This window comes from Poecilia reticulata, chromosome 8 (genome assembly GCF_904066995.2).
Source record: "Poecilia reticulata chromosome 8, P_reticulata-male-v2, whole genome shotgun sequence".
In the NCBI taxonomy this organism is placed as follows: domain Eukaryota; kingdom Metazoa; phylum Chordata; class Actinopteri; order Cyprinodontiformes; family Poeciliidae; genus Poecilia; species Poecilia reticulata.
Genome location: NC_088837.1, coordinates 2,203,738 through 2,221,437, shown reverse-complemented (window position 1 = coordinate 2,221,437; position 17,700 = coordinate 2,203,738). Strand labels below are relative to the sequence as shown.

Below are 17,700 nucleotides of genomic sequence, written 5' to 3'. Positions count from 1 at the left end.
AAGAACCAGATTTGTTCTTTGTAATTTCTGTCCAGTAAAACTATTAATCTATAATCAATAGACAGGTCTATATAAAGATATAATCCATGTTTCTGTCTCATATTTGTATGGCATTAAAAGGACATGGAACTTTTGTTTTTCCACTGAAAGTTCTGGTTTGCACAATAAATGCCATGTGGGTGAAGTTTTATGGATGATACTCTGATGTCCCATTCTCCTGAAGGCAGCACAGAGCTGCACCACCAGAAACCCACAGAAACACTGAAGAGAAGAAGAGTTATGATTAATGTAGTTACAGTTCTATCCATGTTTTAATGTTGCAGAGCTCAGGCGTTTTGCAAATAGTTCAAAGTTTAAACTGGCATGTTTTACATCATTTATCTGCTCATTTTGTGTATAATTTAACCACTAGAAAATGGCAAAGAAGAAAAATATTTTTTCCACTCTGATTGGCTGCTGTTACCGATTTTAACTTGAATGTTCATTCATTGCATTTTTCATAGAAACCTGTGAAAATAATTTCTATTCCCATGACTTTTTTGTTCTCTGGAAAATTATTTTTTGATGATAAATACAGAAACAAGCATAAAAATCAAAACATCTACAATAGTGATAGTAATATTAATGATAACATAATGGTCAGTGTAAAGTAGTCTACAAATTCTTTGGTGGGGGGCGGTGAGGGACCTGGATAAAGGCTGGGGGGGCGCTGGCCCAAAAAAGGTTGAGAAACATTGATCTAAACCATGTCACTTGTCATTGGCTATTAATAAAGGAAAATATTTTACAGTAAAACTTGCAGCATAGTGAGTCTGTACTGGGCTGGGTAGCAGTTTAAAGCTAACAGATTATGTTAGTTGTCGTGTGCTAGCTCATAGCTCATAAACCTATGGACTGGGTTTATGAGGATCATTTATGGCATCATTCATGAAAACAATCTTGCAGGGTTGAAAGTATCTTTCATACCTGCCGTTTTACTATTTATGACAAAGCTGCACCTTTCACACATACATTTTCAGTGATTGCTTGTCAGGATGCCATTTTAAAAAAAAACCATGCAGCAGAATCGAAGCTCAAATCTCAGTTTTATGAGGTTTTGAACATAAATAGATCTGCTAGTGACAAAGATGTTCACAAGAAATTGAACATCTTGTTAAAATCTGTTTCATCTTGTGAAACAAAAGGGTTTTTTTCTGTGGGGGAAACTGGCTTCCTCCCACAGTTTACTGTAGGAGCAGCATTAACTCTACATAAACCACCCAGCATTCAGCCTGTGCCATGTTGGAGAGAGACAACACCTGTAGCCACCTGGTAGTAAACTGAGGAATGCGCCTGGATTTGAACTCTGCTCAGCAGTTGTAAAAAATCAGAAATGGATGCAAAAGCTTGGTTGATGTCCAGAATTTACAGATAAGAATGTGAGATAGAGGCAGACAGACAGAGAACAGAGTGTGAAGCTGAAGCATTGGTGATGTGAACTAGTTTAACCTGGTGTAATAAGGTATTAGCTTAAAGCTGCAGGATGTAACTTTTACTAAAAAATATTTTTTATATACATATTTGTTGAAACTGTCACTTTATATTATGACAGTATCGTAATAGACAGATAATCTGTGAAAAAAAATCTAGTTCCTCTACCTTCTCCCAAGGATAACAAGAAACAACCAATCAGAGCCAGGAGCGCTGTCAATCATGGCTGTGTGTGCCACTCAGGCCATAGACCCCGCATTGGCTGCTCCGGCGCAGGAAATACGGCAGCCATCTTGGAGCGGTTGTCCCTCCTACATTGCTCAATCAAAACAGCAGAAGATGCCTCAGCACTGAGGGATATTGTTGTTCGGATCAATGGATTATTGATGTGAGGGCTCCACAGACAACATTTCACAAGTAAGATGGACATATTATTGTGTATATTTTGTGATTGGAATATATATATATTGGAATATATTGCGATTGGACATAAATACCTTACTGTATAAATGATCCTCATAAATCCAGTCCACCTTACTGTATTTATGTCCACCGGCGAGATACCAGCTAATATTAGCTACAGTGCTTGGTGTAATACAGGGTTCAGCCCCGCTATGAGGGCTAACAGATTCTGTAAATCTAAAAAAAATAATTATTCTCTTACATTGACTTAGATTATCTGACACAAGAGCCTATATTAGAAATGAAACAATGTAACATATATTATGAAACTTATATTATGTTTTATAACATTCACCAGCAAAGTTTACACAGGTGGTAAAGACTATTATTTATAATTCTTTCACTAGTAAGATACATCCTAAATATTCCGTTTTTGTTTTGAAGGTTTCCTAAAGACACGATGTGAGGAAGAAGAGGGAGATATCTATAAAGAGAGACGGATTCACTGCAGCACGGATGAATCTCACATCGGATTTTGGACTCAATCTCAGCTGTTGAATCTCTCTGAAGCTAGAACTCCATCCATCCATCCATTTTCTTCCGCTTATCCGGGGTCGGGTCGCGGGGGCAGCAGCTTCAGAAGGGAGGCCCAGACTTCCCTCTCCCCAGCCACTTCTTCCAGCTCCTCCGGGGGAATCCCAAGGCGTTCCTAGGCCAGCCGAGAGACGTAATCCCTCCAGCGTGTCCTGGGTCTTCCCCGAGGCCTCCTCCCGGTGGGACGTGCCCGGAACACCTCACCAGGGAGGCGTCCAGGAGGCATCCTTACCAGATGCCCGAGCCACCTCAACTGGCTCCTCTCGACGTGGAGGAGCAGCGGCTCTACTCTGAGTCCCTCCCGGATGACCGAGCTTCTCACCCTATCTCTAAGGGAGAGCCCAGCCACCCTGCGGAGGAAACTCATTTCGGCCGCTTGTACCCGTGATCTCGTTCTTTCGGTCATGACCCAAAGCTCATGACCATAGATGAGGGTGGGAACGTAGATCGACCGGTAAATCGAGAGCTTCGCTTTTTGGCTCAGCTCTCTCTTCACCACGACGGACCGGTACAGCGCCCGCTTCACAGTAGACGCTGCCCCAATCCGCCTGTCGATCTCCCGTTCCCTTCTTCCCTCATTCGTGAACAAGATCCCCAGATACTTAAACTCCTCCACTTGAGGCAGGACGACCCCCCTGACCCGGAGAAGGCACTCTACCCTTTTCCGGCTCAAGACCATGGCCTCGGATTTGGAGGCACTGAGCCTCATCCCGGCCGCTTCACACTCGGCTGCGAACCGCTCCAGTGAGAGCTGCAGATCACGTTCCGATGAAGCCAACAGGACCACATCATCCGCAAAAAGCAGAGATGCGATCCTAAGGCCACCAAAACGGATCCCCTCAACACCTCGACTGCGCCTAGAAATTCTGTCCATAAAAGTAATGAACAGAATCGGTGACAAAGGGCAGCCTTGGCGGAGTCCAACTCTCACCGGAAACGAGCCCGACTTACTGCCGGCAATGCGGACCAGACTCTGACACCGGTCATACAGGGACCTGACAGCCCGTATCAAAGGGCCCGGTACCCCATACTCCCGGAGTACCCCCCACAGGGCCCCCCGAGGGACACGGTCGAACGCCTTCTCCAAGTCCACAAAACACATGTAGACTGGTTGGGCGAACTCCCATGCACCCTCCAGGACCCTGCTGAGGGTGTAGAGCTGGTCCAGTGTTCCACGACCAGGATGAAAACCACACTGCTCTTCCTGAATCCGAGGTTCGACCATCCGACGGACCCTCCTCTCCAGGACCCCCGAATAGACCCCACCAGGGAGGCTTAAGAGTGTGATCCCCCTGTAATTGGAGCACACCCTCCGGTCCCCCTTTTTAAACAGGGGGACCACCACCCCAGTCTGCCAGTCCAGGGGAACTGCCCCCGATGTCCATGCGATATTGCAGAGTCGCGTTAGCCAACACAACCCTACAACATCCAGAGCCTTAAGGAACTCCGGGCGGATCTCATCCACCCCCGGGGCCCTGCCACCGAGGAGCTTTTTGACCACCTCGGCGACCTCGTCCCCAGAGATTGGAGAGCCCAGCCCAGAGTCCCCATGCTCAGCTTCCTCAACAGAAGGCATGTTGGTGGGATTGAGGAGGTCTTCGAAGTATTCTGCCCACCGGCCCACAACGTCCCGAGTTGAGGTCAGCAGCGCACCATCCCCACTATAAACAGTGTTGGTGCTGCACTGCTTCCCCCTCCTGAGACGCCGGATGGTGGACCAGAATCGCCTCGAAGCCGTACGGAAGTCTGTCTCCATGGCCTCTCCAAACTCCTCCCACGCCCGAGTTTTTGCCTCAGCGACAACCCGAGCCGCATGCCGTTTCGCCCGCCGGTACCTATCAGCTGCTTCTGGAGTCCCACAGGCCAAAAAGGCCCGGTAGGACTCCTTCTTCAGCTTGACAGCATCCCTCACCGAAGGTGTCCACCAACGGGTTCGAGGGTTGCCGCCGCGACAGGCACCAACGACCTTGCGGCCGCAGCTCCGATAGGCCGCCTCGGCAATGGAGGTACGGAACATGGTCCACTCAGACTCAATGTCCCCACCTCCCCCGGAACGTGTTCGAAGTTCTGCCGGAGATGAGAGTTGAAGCTCCGTCTCACAGGGGACTCCGCCAGACGTTCCCAGCAGACCCTCACTACACGTTTGGGCCTGCCAGGTCTGACCGGCTTCCTCCCCCACCACCGGAGCCAACTCGTCACCAGGTAGTGGTCAGTGGACAGCTCCGCACCTCTCTTCACCCGAGTGTCCAAGACATACGGCCGCAAATCCGATGAGACGATGACAAAGTCAATCATCGAACTGCGGCCTAGGGCGTCCTGGTGCCAAGTGCACATATGGACGCCCTTATGCCTGAACATGGTGTTCGTGATGGACAATCCGTGACGAGCACAGAAGTCCAACAACAGAACACCGCTTGGGTTCAGATCGGGGGGGCCGTTCCTCCCAACCACGCCTCTCCAGGTCTCACTGTCATTGCCCACGTGAGCGTTGAAGTCTCCCAGTAGAACAAGGGAGTCCCCAGGAGGGGCACTCTCCAGTACCCCCTCTAAGGACTCCAAGAAGGGTGGGTAATCTGAACTGCCGTTCGGCCCGTAAGCACAAACAACAGTCAGAACCCGTCCCCCCACCCGTAGGCGGAGGGAGGCCACCCTCTCGTTCACCGGGGTGAACCCCAATGTACAGGCGCCCAAATGGGGGGCAACAAGTATGCCCACTCCAGCCCGGCGCCTCTCACCGTGGGCAACTCCAGAGTGGAAGTACGTCCAGCCCCTCTCAAGGAGACTGGTTCCAGAACCAGAGCCATGCGTCGAGGTGAGGCCAACTATTTCTAGCCGGAACCTCTCAGCCTCGCACACTAGCTCCGGCTCCTTCCCCACCAGAGAGGTGACGTTCCACGTCCCGAGAGCCAGCTTCTGCAGCCGAGGATCAGACCGCCAGGGTCCCCTCCCTTGGCTGCCGCCCATAGCACAATGCACCCGACCCCTTTGGCCCCTCGGACAGGTGGTGAGCCCATCGGAAGGGGGACCCACGTCTCCTCTTCGGGCTGAGCCCGGCCGGGATCCGTGGGTAAAAGCCCGGCCACCAGGCGCTCGCCATCGTGCCCCACCTCCAGGCCTGGCTCCAGAGTGGGGCCCCGGTGACCCGCGTCCGGGCGAGGGAAAACGCAGTCCAAAGTTCGTATTCATCATAGGGGTCTTCGTTGGCTGAACTCGTTCTAGCCAACGAGTTCAGCTAGAACTCGTTGGCTGAAAAACATATATATATATATATATATATATATATATATATATATATATATATATATATACATACATACATATAAACATGTATCCAATATATATTATTCAGTATTAATCATTATTTATTTGTGTTTGTATAGTTATATAAATATGTATTGATATTACTAAATAAATTATTAAATAAATTATGAACGGCTGTGTGCTTTGTAATATGCTCATCATACATCAATATCAGAATATTCCATTCCTATTCTATTGTTATAGCCACTAAGCATATTTAAATATGCTGAACTATGTATTAAAAACATACTTAAATAATACAATTGTTTATAAATGTAGCTTTGATAGATGTTTGAATATGGTTACCAGTAACAAAAAAGCGTGTTATGATCGATTAAGTGCGCTGATACGTCATTGTGCTGCTAAACACATAAACTGAGGTGGATACAGATAATCTTTTCACAGATTATCTGTTTCATATTATACCGTCACAACATGGTGACAGTTTTAATAACAAATATGTAAAAAAAAAAAACCATCTTTAACAAAAGTTACATTCTGATCCTTTAAGACCCACAGTGAGATATCTGGATAGGATATGAAGTCACGACCATGTATGAAGCCATGTTGTAATTATTTACAGAAAAGCCAGATTTTATATGAGTCAGTGGTTTCTGGACGTTTACTTTAAATGTCACAACCAGAGGCATTATGACATTTCAAAGCTGTAAAGAATATATGAAAAAGCTTGGTACGAGTAGTTAAAGGACATTCTCCTGCTGAAAGAGCAGCACATTCTCATCACACATGGCCTGAGAATCTGTAAGTAGTTTTTTCATCACTGCAGAATAAAATCAGTTAACAGAAGGAAAAAATAACTGCAAGATTCTGTCCATCCTCCAATACTTCTGCTGCTGTCAAGATAGTAATATCTGAAGGTTTTTAATTTATGTATGTTGTCATGTATTTTTATCTGGAATCATTAAAGGTGTTTTCACACCTGACAGTCCAGTAGACTCGATTCGATCAGGGACCAAAGCTGAAACCTTTCTTACAGTTTTTCAGCTGGTGAGCTTCTCTGTCACACTGCACTGTGTCAAACCAACCAAATCCTTTGAAAAGCTTTTCTTTCCTCGCCTGCGGTGGCACTGCACCAATGGCACAAACGCCTCTGAAGAAGACACTGAGAGGAATTTTTCCTCTTCCCGAAATGTGAACAAAAATGGAGTGGCATCAGATTTTAGCAGTTGCAGAATTTCTCTGTTGTCTCTGGTAAAAGACCACCAGCCGTTTCTCCAACTAGCACAAGGGCTGGACGACAGGCCCGAAAAGCGTTCCGCAATATCTGGGTTTCATGTCTCTGCATCAGTCAATATAGATAATTATTGACTGACTGTTCCTTTTTCACTCCACATCGAGGTGTTTTTTATTTTTATTTTGAAGAATTGGTCAGGCCTGAAGGTGAAATACAAACCATACAGGCTTCTGGGATTTTCCCAGTGCTGATGTTGAACATTCATGAAAAAAATGACCCTTTATTTACCAACCAAGTCCTTTGAAAGCCCTATAAGCCCTGCCCTGGCACTGATGCTGCCTGTGGGATCAGGAAATATTTTGGAAACTTGATATTGCTAAATTTAGAGTGAACTTTCAACTCAAGTATTTTTCCTGGATGTTACATTTGGTCATCTGAAAGGTGAATTTTTTTTTCATACTTTCTCAGTCTAATTGAATGAAAACCAAAGTGTTTTAAAAGGAACACAGTAGCAGTAGAGCACCTTCTTCCACATGCCCCATTCATGGCTTGAGGCAAACATTAAAGGTGCATCATATGAAACCAACTTTTTTGAGCTTTACATCATGTTATGATGTTATTCCCTCATCAAAAACATAACTGGAGTGTTGTCTTGATTCTTTTATTCATATTTTAAAAATCCTTTAATCTCCACGACAACCATTCAGCTGTGCTAAACGCCTGGACCTATCTCTGCCTTCGAGCAGAGCAGCCTTCCCCCACTCAGCTCCTTCAGACTAGCCAGCAGCAATTAGCAAACACCTGGTGGAACGGCGCATCATCTGCTGAGCTCATTATAGGAGCTACTTCTCAGTGCAACTCTGGTAAAAAAAAAATTGTTAAAGGGTTAATAGAGGAGCCATGTTGTCATGACTTCCTGAAGTTTCAGACAGAGCAGGAACTTTTAAAGAGACAGAGGCCCAGTGCCAAGTCAGGATGGAAAACACGAGCGTCACAAGCCACGGACAGTAATAAACAGTGAATTGTTATTGTAGGTAATGGTGTCCAGGATTTTTAACTGTAATTAAAATATGTTTTTATTTCCTTTGTAATGGGTTTATTGTAGAAGTGGTCTGATGTGTGAGAGATTTATGATGGGCATGGTTTTGGATTATGCAGCAGCCAGAGTCTTCTACGGAACTATAAAATCCATCTTATCATCTAATCTCAATGCAGTAATAGCTCAACTCTGCGGTTACAATAACACAAACATCGACACACCACAATTTTCAGATAAATCAAAGCCAAGACGAAAAGCCACCTCTGAGGTACAGTAACCACAGGCTGCGGCGCGTGTGCTGTGAGAAATGGTCTGTGAAGATAGACTAAAGATATTTCAGCTGACCGAGGCCGACTGGGTCCAGGGAGCAGCACAGCAGGAAGTGTTGTTTGTAACCACACTTGTTAATGTTTCACACACACACTCTGACTCGAGTGCTGCGAAGCTCAATGGAGCATTCAGAACATTTGGAGTTTCCCCACAATGATTAAAAGAGACGGAACAGAAAACGAGTGTAATTTTCTACATTACTGTACTTTGCTGAGGTATTTTTGTCACTTTACAGCCACAGATTTTATAGTATCTTATTGGAACTTAACTTGAAGAAATGTGCAACTTTTTTATTTTTATTTCACAATTTTGCAATGTTTAACTCCATTTTTCCTTCGATAAACAGTTCAGGCCTGAGTCCAGGAACATCAGTCTATATGTTTTGTCATGGGTTGCATGTTAGATTTCAATCAATCAATCAATCAATCAATCAATCAATCAATCAATCAATCAATCAATCAGTTTATTTGTCTTGCACATTTCAGCAACAAGGCAATTCGAAGTGATTTACATCGTACAAACACAAAAACAAGAAATCATAATGCTGTCAGCAATTGAGAAACCAGTGACGATCATTACATTTTGACGACAGCCATCATCAAAGTCATCAATATGTTGGTTAATGTTCCATTTATTATGGTTCATAACTGTGATTCAGTTCTGAACTTTGACTGGGCCATTTCTAGACATGAATATACCGGTCTAATGTAGCTCTGGCTTTATGTTAAGGGTTTTTTTTGGGGTTTTTTTGCATTCTCCAATTCTTCCAGGATTTGACATGAACTTGGGTCCATCCATCTCCTCATCAAATTATCCTGGCTGAAGAAAATCATGACCCCAGTATGATGCTGGTTAAACACAATAATTAAAAAACAAACAAAAAACTAACTGAGACAGGCCTGGACAAAAACTAATGGAACCTCTAGAAAAGAGAACATAATTTGAGCACAGGGATAAGAATCAGCATCACATGTGTCTTCAAGTTTATAATCCATCAATCAGTCAATTTAAATAGTGACAAGTAGTTATTGTTCTGATGGTGTAATGGACCACAGGAAGTGAAGGAGAGTTGTCATGAGAGGTTAAAGGTGAAGGCTACAGGATCATCTCCAATCAGCTTGATGCTGTAACCAACATTGATTACAAACTGAAGACATAGATCATATGAATGATAATGAAAAACTCCCAGAACAACCTCCACACACACACACACACACACACACACACACGCACACACGCACACACACACACGCACGCACACACACCCCCACACACACACCCTGTGAATTCACTCATGCGATTGGACCAAAGCAAACAAAGAAACTCCACCGTGAACAATTTGGATCCATGCTAGTAAAAACGTCTCAAAGGAAGTGGGTTGTTATGAAAGTGAACCCTTCATGTGCAAGTGATAACATTTAAGTGGGCTTTACTGAAACGCTTCTCTACCCTGTTCCATGTAATTTATAACTTTAGATACTGTAAGTGCTGAGCAGTAAGAAGACGCTGGAATCCCAAACCATAATGATTCCAGCCTCCATTTGTAGCAGAGGGGATGATGGTCTTGGTTTCATGCTCAGGTGAGCTCAGCTTTGGCCTCATGTTACCACATTCTGGTCTCCCAAACCCTGACTCACTCCGGTGTTCCCTGGTCAAACTCAGACAGGCCTGGACACGCGTCTTCCCAAACGTCTTCAAGATCGCTCTCCGTGATGACGAAGTGGGTTACCTTGGTGACTGTGTGCTCAGTTCCTTTGAGATTCTGATCTAGATGTATCAGTCTAATCTTGTACCATTTCTTTTTAAACCCCAAGGAAATAGTGAAACCTACACCACCTATACTGCCTACATTCTTGCTGGTTTTTATTTCAAATCCGAACAATCTTTGTGAAATTCCAGCACCAACAAAGTAAGGTTGCACTTTAAATCTCGACAACCCATCAAAAGAAGGGAAAAAGTGATGTTTAACTCAATCTATACAGGTTTGAGAGATAACAGACTGTGGCACTCGGTCTAGTCACAGTAAATCCTTTCTTTTCATGTTGATGAGTGAAACTGATCTGTGACATCATGTGTACCTGAGCAGTAAGACGGAACAGGAAAAAAAAATTCCAGTTTATTGATTCACTCAGTTCAGGTGACGTGAAAAATCCGGTGGTAGACTTTGAAACACTTCATATGCAAGTTAAAATTTGAACTGTTCATGTTGATAAGAATATCTTTTGAATCCGTTCCTGTTTAATGTTTAATGACTCCACTTAGAGATTTTGCTTCTGTGCTCATCTTTCACCACATTCTCACTGTCATGAGCTACACCCTGGAGTGGTGAGTCTCGGCCAAAGGAAAACATTATAACATGGCAAACTGACTTTTCCTCAACATTGTATTTACTTTGCTGATTAGAGGGAAGTTGAGAGAGCCAAGTATGTTACACTACAGTGTGTGTTGTGGGTACTTTAAAGAACCCAATAATGCCGGTTGAGTGAAAAGTCCTTATTATTTTAGACTCGCTTTATTGCCTGTTATAAGCATTAGTTATTATAAGCATTAGTTATTTTAATCACCTCCTGTAAAAGTTTTGTTTGAACTACTTTGTTGGATTTGATATTATTAAGATAAAATTTGGTGGAGTTTGGTTTTTTGACAGGTTTAACCCTCTATGGCATGACTTTATTTTTTTGGGGAAAAAATATTTTCCTGCAGTCTTTGGGAGATTTGTGGCCCTTAATTACATATCAATCATAAAATCGGACCCTGACGCCTCCCGGAACCGGATTTGGGTTTGTTGCCTCAGGGCAACATTGTGCTACCAGGGGTCGAGACACCAAGGTTTCTACAGTGATTATTAGAAATGAAATACAAATCAAACAAAAACTATATTCATAGAAAAACTTTTTTGGGACAAAAATTAATCATACATGGTTCCAACTCACCAAATATAAAATAAGCAACTAACTTTCATTAATGAATGGTACATTTGAGCAAATTACCAAAGCGAGCATTTGTGTGTTTGTACGTGTTTGTTTGGTGGAGTTAGAATAACTAAGGATGCTGCCATCAGTTTTTTCCCTATTATATGTAAAACATCAGAAAGGAATTACTTGTTGATGTGAAAAAGAGTGTATATCACATTTCTGGCACTTGATTATTGGCGTATCTGGAACTCACCATCTGTTTATCTGATTATGGTTTGTAGCAACCAGATTCACATCAGTGACTGTAGGTTAGGGCTGCAGGCTCTTTTTTTTAAAGAGTTTGTAGTTCTGATTCTTTGTTAGAATTTGAGCCAAGCAAAGGACAACATTTCCACCAGCTCCCCTATCTGGTAGATTTGGTGGCACAGCTCACCCTGTACAGGTTTTAAAGTTTGTAAGGAACACCATGTGCACCAGCCATATGAAGTACCCCACAGACCCATATTTTTGGTTTTGGCAGGTGTTGCTTCAGTCTTTGCCTGCCTTGGAATAAGAACATTAGTTCATTGATGACCAGCTCATCACCCTTTGGGACTGAAGTAAGTTTTGAGGATAAACAAACAATGAAATAATGGTTGTACAGTGGATACTCATGTTTTCATTGAGAATGACCCCAACTTATGAACCATGCACATTTTGTCCATGAAATGACCTTGCATCCATCTCCTGTTGCTCTTAGTCATTAATAAAATTTAAAAATGGGCTGTGATAATTATTTTGTAATCAATTGCATATCAACGCACTAGAACAGTGTTTCTCAACCTTTTTTGGGCCAGCGCCCCCTAGTCCTTATCCAGGTCCCTCACTGCCCCCCACCACAGAATTTGCAGGCTACTTTGCACTATTATTTTATCATCAATATTACTATCACTATTGTAGATGTTTTGATTTTTATGCTTGTTTCTGTATTTATCCTCAAAAATAATTTCCCAGAGAACAAAAAAACCATGTGAATATAAATTATTTTCATAGGTGTCTACAAAAAATGCAATGAATGAATATTCAAGTTAAAATTGGTAGGCCTAACAGCAGCCAATCAGAGTGGAAAAAATATTCTTGTTCTTTGCCATTTTCTAGTTGCTAAATATTCCACAAAATGAGCAGATAAAAGATGTACAACATGCCAGTTTAAACTGAACTATTTGCAAAACGACTGAGCTCTGCAACATTAAAACATGGATAGAACTGTAACTACATTAATCATAACTCTTCTTCTCTTCAGTGTTTCTGTCGGTTTCTGGTGGTGCAGCTCTGTGCTGCCTTCAGGAGAATGGGACATCAGAGTATCATCCATAACTTCACCCACATGGCATTTATTGTGCAAACCAGAGCTTTCAGTGGAAAAACTAAAGTTCCAGATCCTTTTAATGCCATACAAATATGAGACAGAAACATGGATTATATCTTTATATAGACCTGTCTATTGATGTATAGATTAATAGTTTTACTGGACAGAAATTGATAGAGATTTTTTGGTATTATCATTTTGTTATTACTTTAGTTCATATTCAGTCTAATGTTAGTCAGTTTAAAGTGTTCTCTTCTTTAGTGTGTGTGGACTGACCTGGAGGTCACAACTGTTTGTTCATCTTCATGTGAAACAGTTTGACCGAGATTTGAACCGGGCTCAGACCGTAGATCAGATATCACATCTGGAACTGGGTTGCTAGTTGTTTGGGTAAAATGTTTTACGACCTCTGCTGTTTTTCCTCTGCTGTCTATCTTGCCAATCCTCCCTCTTTGAAGTTTGATAATAAAAGACAAGCTGTACCCAAAGATCTTCAGAATGCTCTGTGAACGGCTCGGAGGAGCAGATGACAGAGTTTTCTCCTTTTGCAAAAGCTTGGTCATAAAATTCATATACGTTGTCTGTGGTTCTTTTATGTAGGTTCTAGAAAAATACCTATCAGAAATGACAAAGAACAAATCTGGTTCTTAATCAAATCCTAATAAGTCAAATTGAAAGTGTCATGGAGTCATCAGCCTCATGACATTAACACTGACATGAAAAATAATATTGAAGAAATAAATATATCAAATCTAATTAAAAACATAAATAAGTGATAAGTTGTTTACTGTTATGTTCTGTAAGATATATTTATTCTCAGTACTAGATGTGGTCTCAACAAACCAATAGCACTTCAACAATATTATTTTACCTTTTATCTGGAAATAGTGTGTTTATTCTTGCCATACAGTCCTCTGTATTAAGTATTGCTCGAAAGGTCTTGCCATACCAGTTTATTCCTCTGTATTTACTTTAGTTTCTTAGTTTATTCTTGCATTTTGTTCTTCATTCATTTCCATTTAGTTTCTTTTGATTAGTATTATCCTCTCTTGGTTTATTGCTATGTCCACTTTAGTTTCTTTCCTGTTGCTACATTTATTTTATCATTTATTGACCATCAGTAATTTTCACTCATCATCACATAATCGTCATGTGTTTCACATCATGTGTTGATTTTTTCACTGTTCAGCGTCGGATTCTCTGTTTTTATGCCATAATTCACATCTAGTTCGTCGCTCCGTTTTATGTCCCACTTCTCCTGTTTCAAAGTTTTGCCTGCTCCTCTTTTTTTTTTTTTTAACCCCCTAAGGTCCAGGACGGTCGGGAAGCGTATCGATGGAGGGTTAAGGAAACATATCGTTCATGGCGGTCTTCCTTACGCAGCTAAAAATGTTGTGCGACAACATAACCTAGACATAAAATAAGAAAAGTTATAGAAAACACTTTAACACTAAGTCCTTTATGGTTTACTGTCTGTAAGGAGTGGAAAATGTTCCCTTTGTAGCAAAAGTTTGTCTCTGTTGCCTCTTTTAGGAGCTTCTACTCGCTCTATGCCTAGAAGTTTCAGGGATCATGGCCAACTGTCAAGAAAATTCTAGAAACAGAAGATGTCTACTCTTTATAACAAATATTACTTTTATATTAGGAAATCTATATTTTTAGTTATTTTTTAGTTTCACCTAAACCAGGCTGCCAGGGCTTTTTAATCAAGTGTACAACATACGTAGTCCAACGAGTGATTCTGTGTGTAGTAGAAAATATTTTGTCCTTATTTTTTAAACACTACCATATTATACTGATGTGCTGACAGCTAAAAACACAACTTGTCTTGTTGGCAAACAAGCAACAACAAAAAACCGCTGAAGAAGCTTTCATTAATGTGCGTTAATGTGTTTATATGAGACAGAATCAGGATGATGGCAAAATGTGGCGATGAGATAATAAAAGCGTTAAAGGAAAACTGAAACTCCATCAGAGGCGGGTTAGCCAGCGACATGAGAACCAGGCACGGCTATCTGAGAATGACATCCAGCTGGTTAAGTAATCTGAGATGGTTGAGAAAATGAATAAACACAGAAATGATCAGAGAAGGATCTCAGTCTTACTATCCAAAAAGACAAACAGACACAAAAAAACTCAACACAGAGAAATGACCTTTAATTGGAAATGATATTCCATAATGGCTCTGACCTCTTCCTGCCTGAAACAAGCAAGAAGCATTAGATTTTGTCAAACGCACATCAAATATGTTGATCAATATTTCACTTACTACTAATCAAACGCAGCTTGAGCCTTTTGTCAGTTTTCTGGAAGTTTGTTTTGGATTTGTGGTACATAGAAGCTGAATGCTTCTTATCCATGTTTGGTTCTGAGGGTGCAGATCAGAACCAGAACCTGAGATGCCTGGATTGTTGATACAACAACAGCACATCTTCAATGTATTTTGTTGCTAACCTGTTCAGTGATTTATAAACCAACAGTGTTTTAAAGTCTATAGAACTGGGTGATGTGCTCTATCTTCCTGGTTTCAGTCAGAACCTCAGCAGCAGCGTTCTGGACTCTCAACTGTAGTTATCTGATTGATTTTTTTTTTTAGGCAGACCGGTGAAGACACTATTGCAGAAATCAATGTGACTAAAGATAAACACATGGATGATTTTTTCTAGATCTTGCTGGAACATTAATCATATCCTCAAACACCAACCCAAGACAGGCGTAGTGTGGCATCCAGGTCATAACCAACTACACAGGTCGACCCCTCACTGCCTCCTCTCCCCCCACATCCTTCAGCAGCATGCTGGCAGACCTGATGTTTGTCCACCACCAAACGTCTACAGTCACTCTGGTTTCCTGGTTCCAGCTCTTTTCTCTCTCTGTACAGGGGCCATCGTAGCAGCAGAGAACCTGACCCTTAGTAAGACTACAGAACTTCTGTTTCTACTTAACTTTCTGTGTCCTCTGGAAGAAAACACACTGGAGATGAAGCAGCTGCTGACTTTCTATCAATTGTTTGTGGAGAGTGAGCGTCGCTCCTTCACCCTGACGTTCCTTCCCTCGGTCGGGGGGAGGGGGGGCGCCGATCTATGTTTTCGCATCCACCTGAATAATGTGTAGTTGCGCCACTGCTCAGACCCTCAGCATAAATATAGCTGTGGAAAAGATCACTGATGCCTATTGTTCTTGCAAAGCTGGGTAAGTCGGACATTCATGGTTTTAAGGGTTACTTTTGAATCAGTGATTTCTGTTGTTGGCAAATGTTTGAGTATGCCTAGGCCTTATACACTGTACGCAGTGCTAGCATGGCTAACACGATTACAGTTTAGTAAAAAGCCTTTTCAGCAGGCACGTGCAGAGGTGGAGGGCTGGGGGTGCTTGAGCACCTGCCCCTTTACCTGCCCCTTTACTAAAATTACTAAAATTACTAAAATTATTATTATTACAATTTTTTTGTACAACATAATAAGCCCCCGGGTCACCTTTGACCTTTTCTGTATGACGCAATTGCCTCTCGTGCAGCGAGATAAGGCGGCTAACTGGAGCTCAATTTAGCGAACGTTCCAGGTTACAGAACAGTTTTTGGTGAATTAAAAAAAAAAAACGTTTTTGGTGTATACTTGTCAGATGACGGAAAACATTGAAGTATTGTTTCTGCTTCAGCATGGAGTAGCAGTTTAAGCAGAGAGGTAATGAAATACAACAGACACTGACAGGCCTCTGCGTCTGCCTTTCTCTGAAGAACTACTGGGCAGGACGAGACAGCCAGGTGAGGAAAAACTGTTCTTATCTATCGATTCAGTATTTTTATCATACAGACAAATACAAGTGAGGATAGGGAAGGATTATTCTGAAAGTATTAATATAGAAAATGGGACACCACAGGGTAGTATAGTAAGTCCGTTATTGTTTTCAGTGGTAGTTAATGATATGTTTAAAGAAGTAGAGGGTGGAATGGGATTTTCACTTTTTGCTGATGATGGAGCAATGTGGAAAAGAGGAAGTAATTTAGAATTTATTGTCAAAAAGCTTTAAGGAGAAATTTTAGCTGTAGAAAAATGGTCGTAAAAATGGGGTTTTAAACTTTCTGTAGAGAAAACTAAAATAATGTTTTTTACAAGGAAAAGTGTTGATGGAAAAACTAAATTAAAATTATATGGACAGGATTTAGAAAGAGTTAAACAATTTTCATTTCTTGGAATGTGGTTTGATGAAAGAATGACATGGGGAGTGCATATTAAGAAAATAATAGATAAATGTAGGAAAGTATTAAATATAATGAGGTGTTTAGTTGGAACAGAGTGGGGAGCTGATAGAAAATAATTAAAAGCAATTTATACTGGGTTAATTAGATCAGTCCTGGATTATGGATGTATAGTTTACAATTCAGCAGCAGATTCAAACCTCCATAAGTTAAATAGTATCCAACATCAGGCTTTAAGAGTATGTACCGGAGCTTTTAAAACATCTTCAACAGCAGCATTACAGGTTGAAATGGGAGAAATGCCTCTTAAAGTTAGAAGGGATCAATTATCCTTAAACTATTGGTCAAATTTACAGGGACAAAAAATATGATCAGCCAACATTAGAGGTGCTTAAACATGGCTGGGAAAAGGAAAATAAACAATTAAAGAGCTTTGGATGGATAATAAACTCTAAAGTTAATGAAATTAATTTAAATCAGTGAAATATATGTCAGGCAGTTCCATTATCTGCAGTTCCACCTTGGATACTTTCTGATGCTAAGATTGATTTTTCTTTTTTAGAAAAGAACAACAAAGATAAATTTCACATTATGAATAGATATATAATACAAGAGTACTTAAAAGAATATTATAACTATATGCAAATATACACAGATGCATCAAAATATACAGCTAATAAGGTAGGGATAGCATTTATTGTGCCACAGTTTCAAATTAAAGTAGGAAAAAGGATCAGTGATGGAGTCTCAGTGTATACAGGAGAACTGCTTGCTTTGCTTTTAGCAGTTCAATGGGTGGAAGAGGTAAGACCATTAAAATCAATTATTTGCTCAGATTCTAGTTCTTCGTTATTCAGTTAGCAAAATAATAAATCAGATAGTAGACCAGATATATTAATTGAAATACAA

The 17,700-nt window shown here is 41.5% G+C and overlaps 1 long non-coding RNA gene across 1 annotated transcript in view; it reads right to left on the bottom strand.

Moving 5' to 3' along the window:
* Positions 1-1,105: 1,105 nt before the first annotated feature.
* Positions 1,106-17,700, bottom strand: part of LOC108166503 (uncharacterized) — a 123,871-nt gene continuing 107,276 nt past the window's right edge. The window contains exon 4 of the long non-coding RNA XR_014088474.1: positions 1,106-1,115. This is a non-coding gene — a long non-coding RNA (uncharacterized LOC108166503). The remainder of the gene's footprint in view (positions 1,116-17,700) is intronic.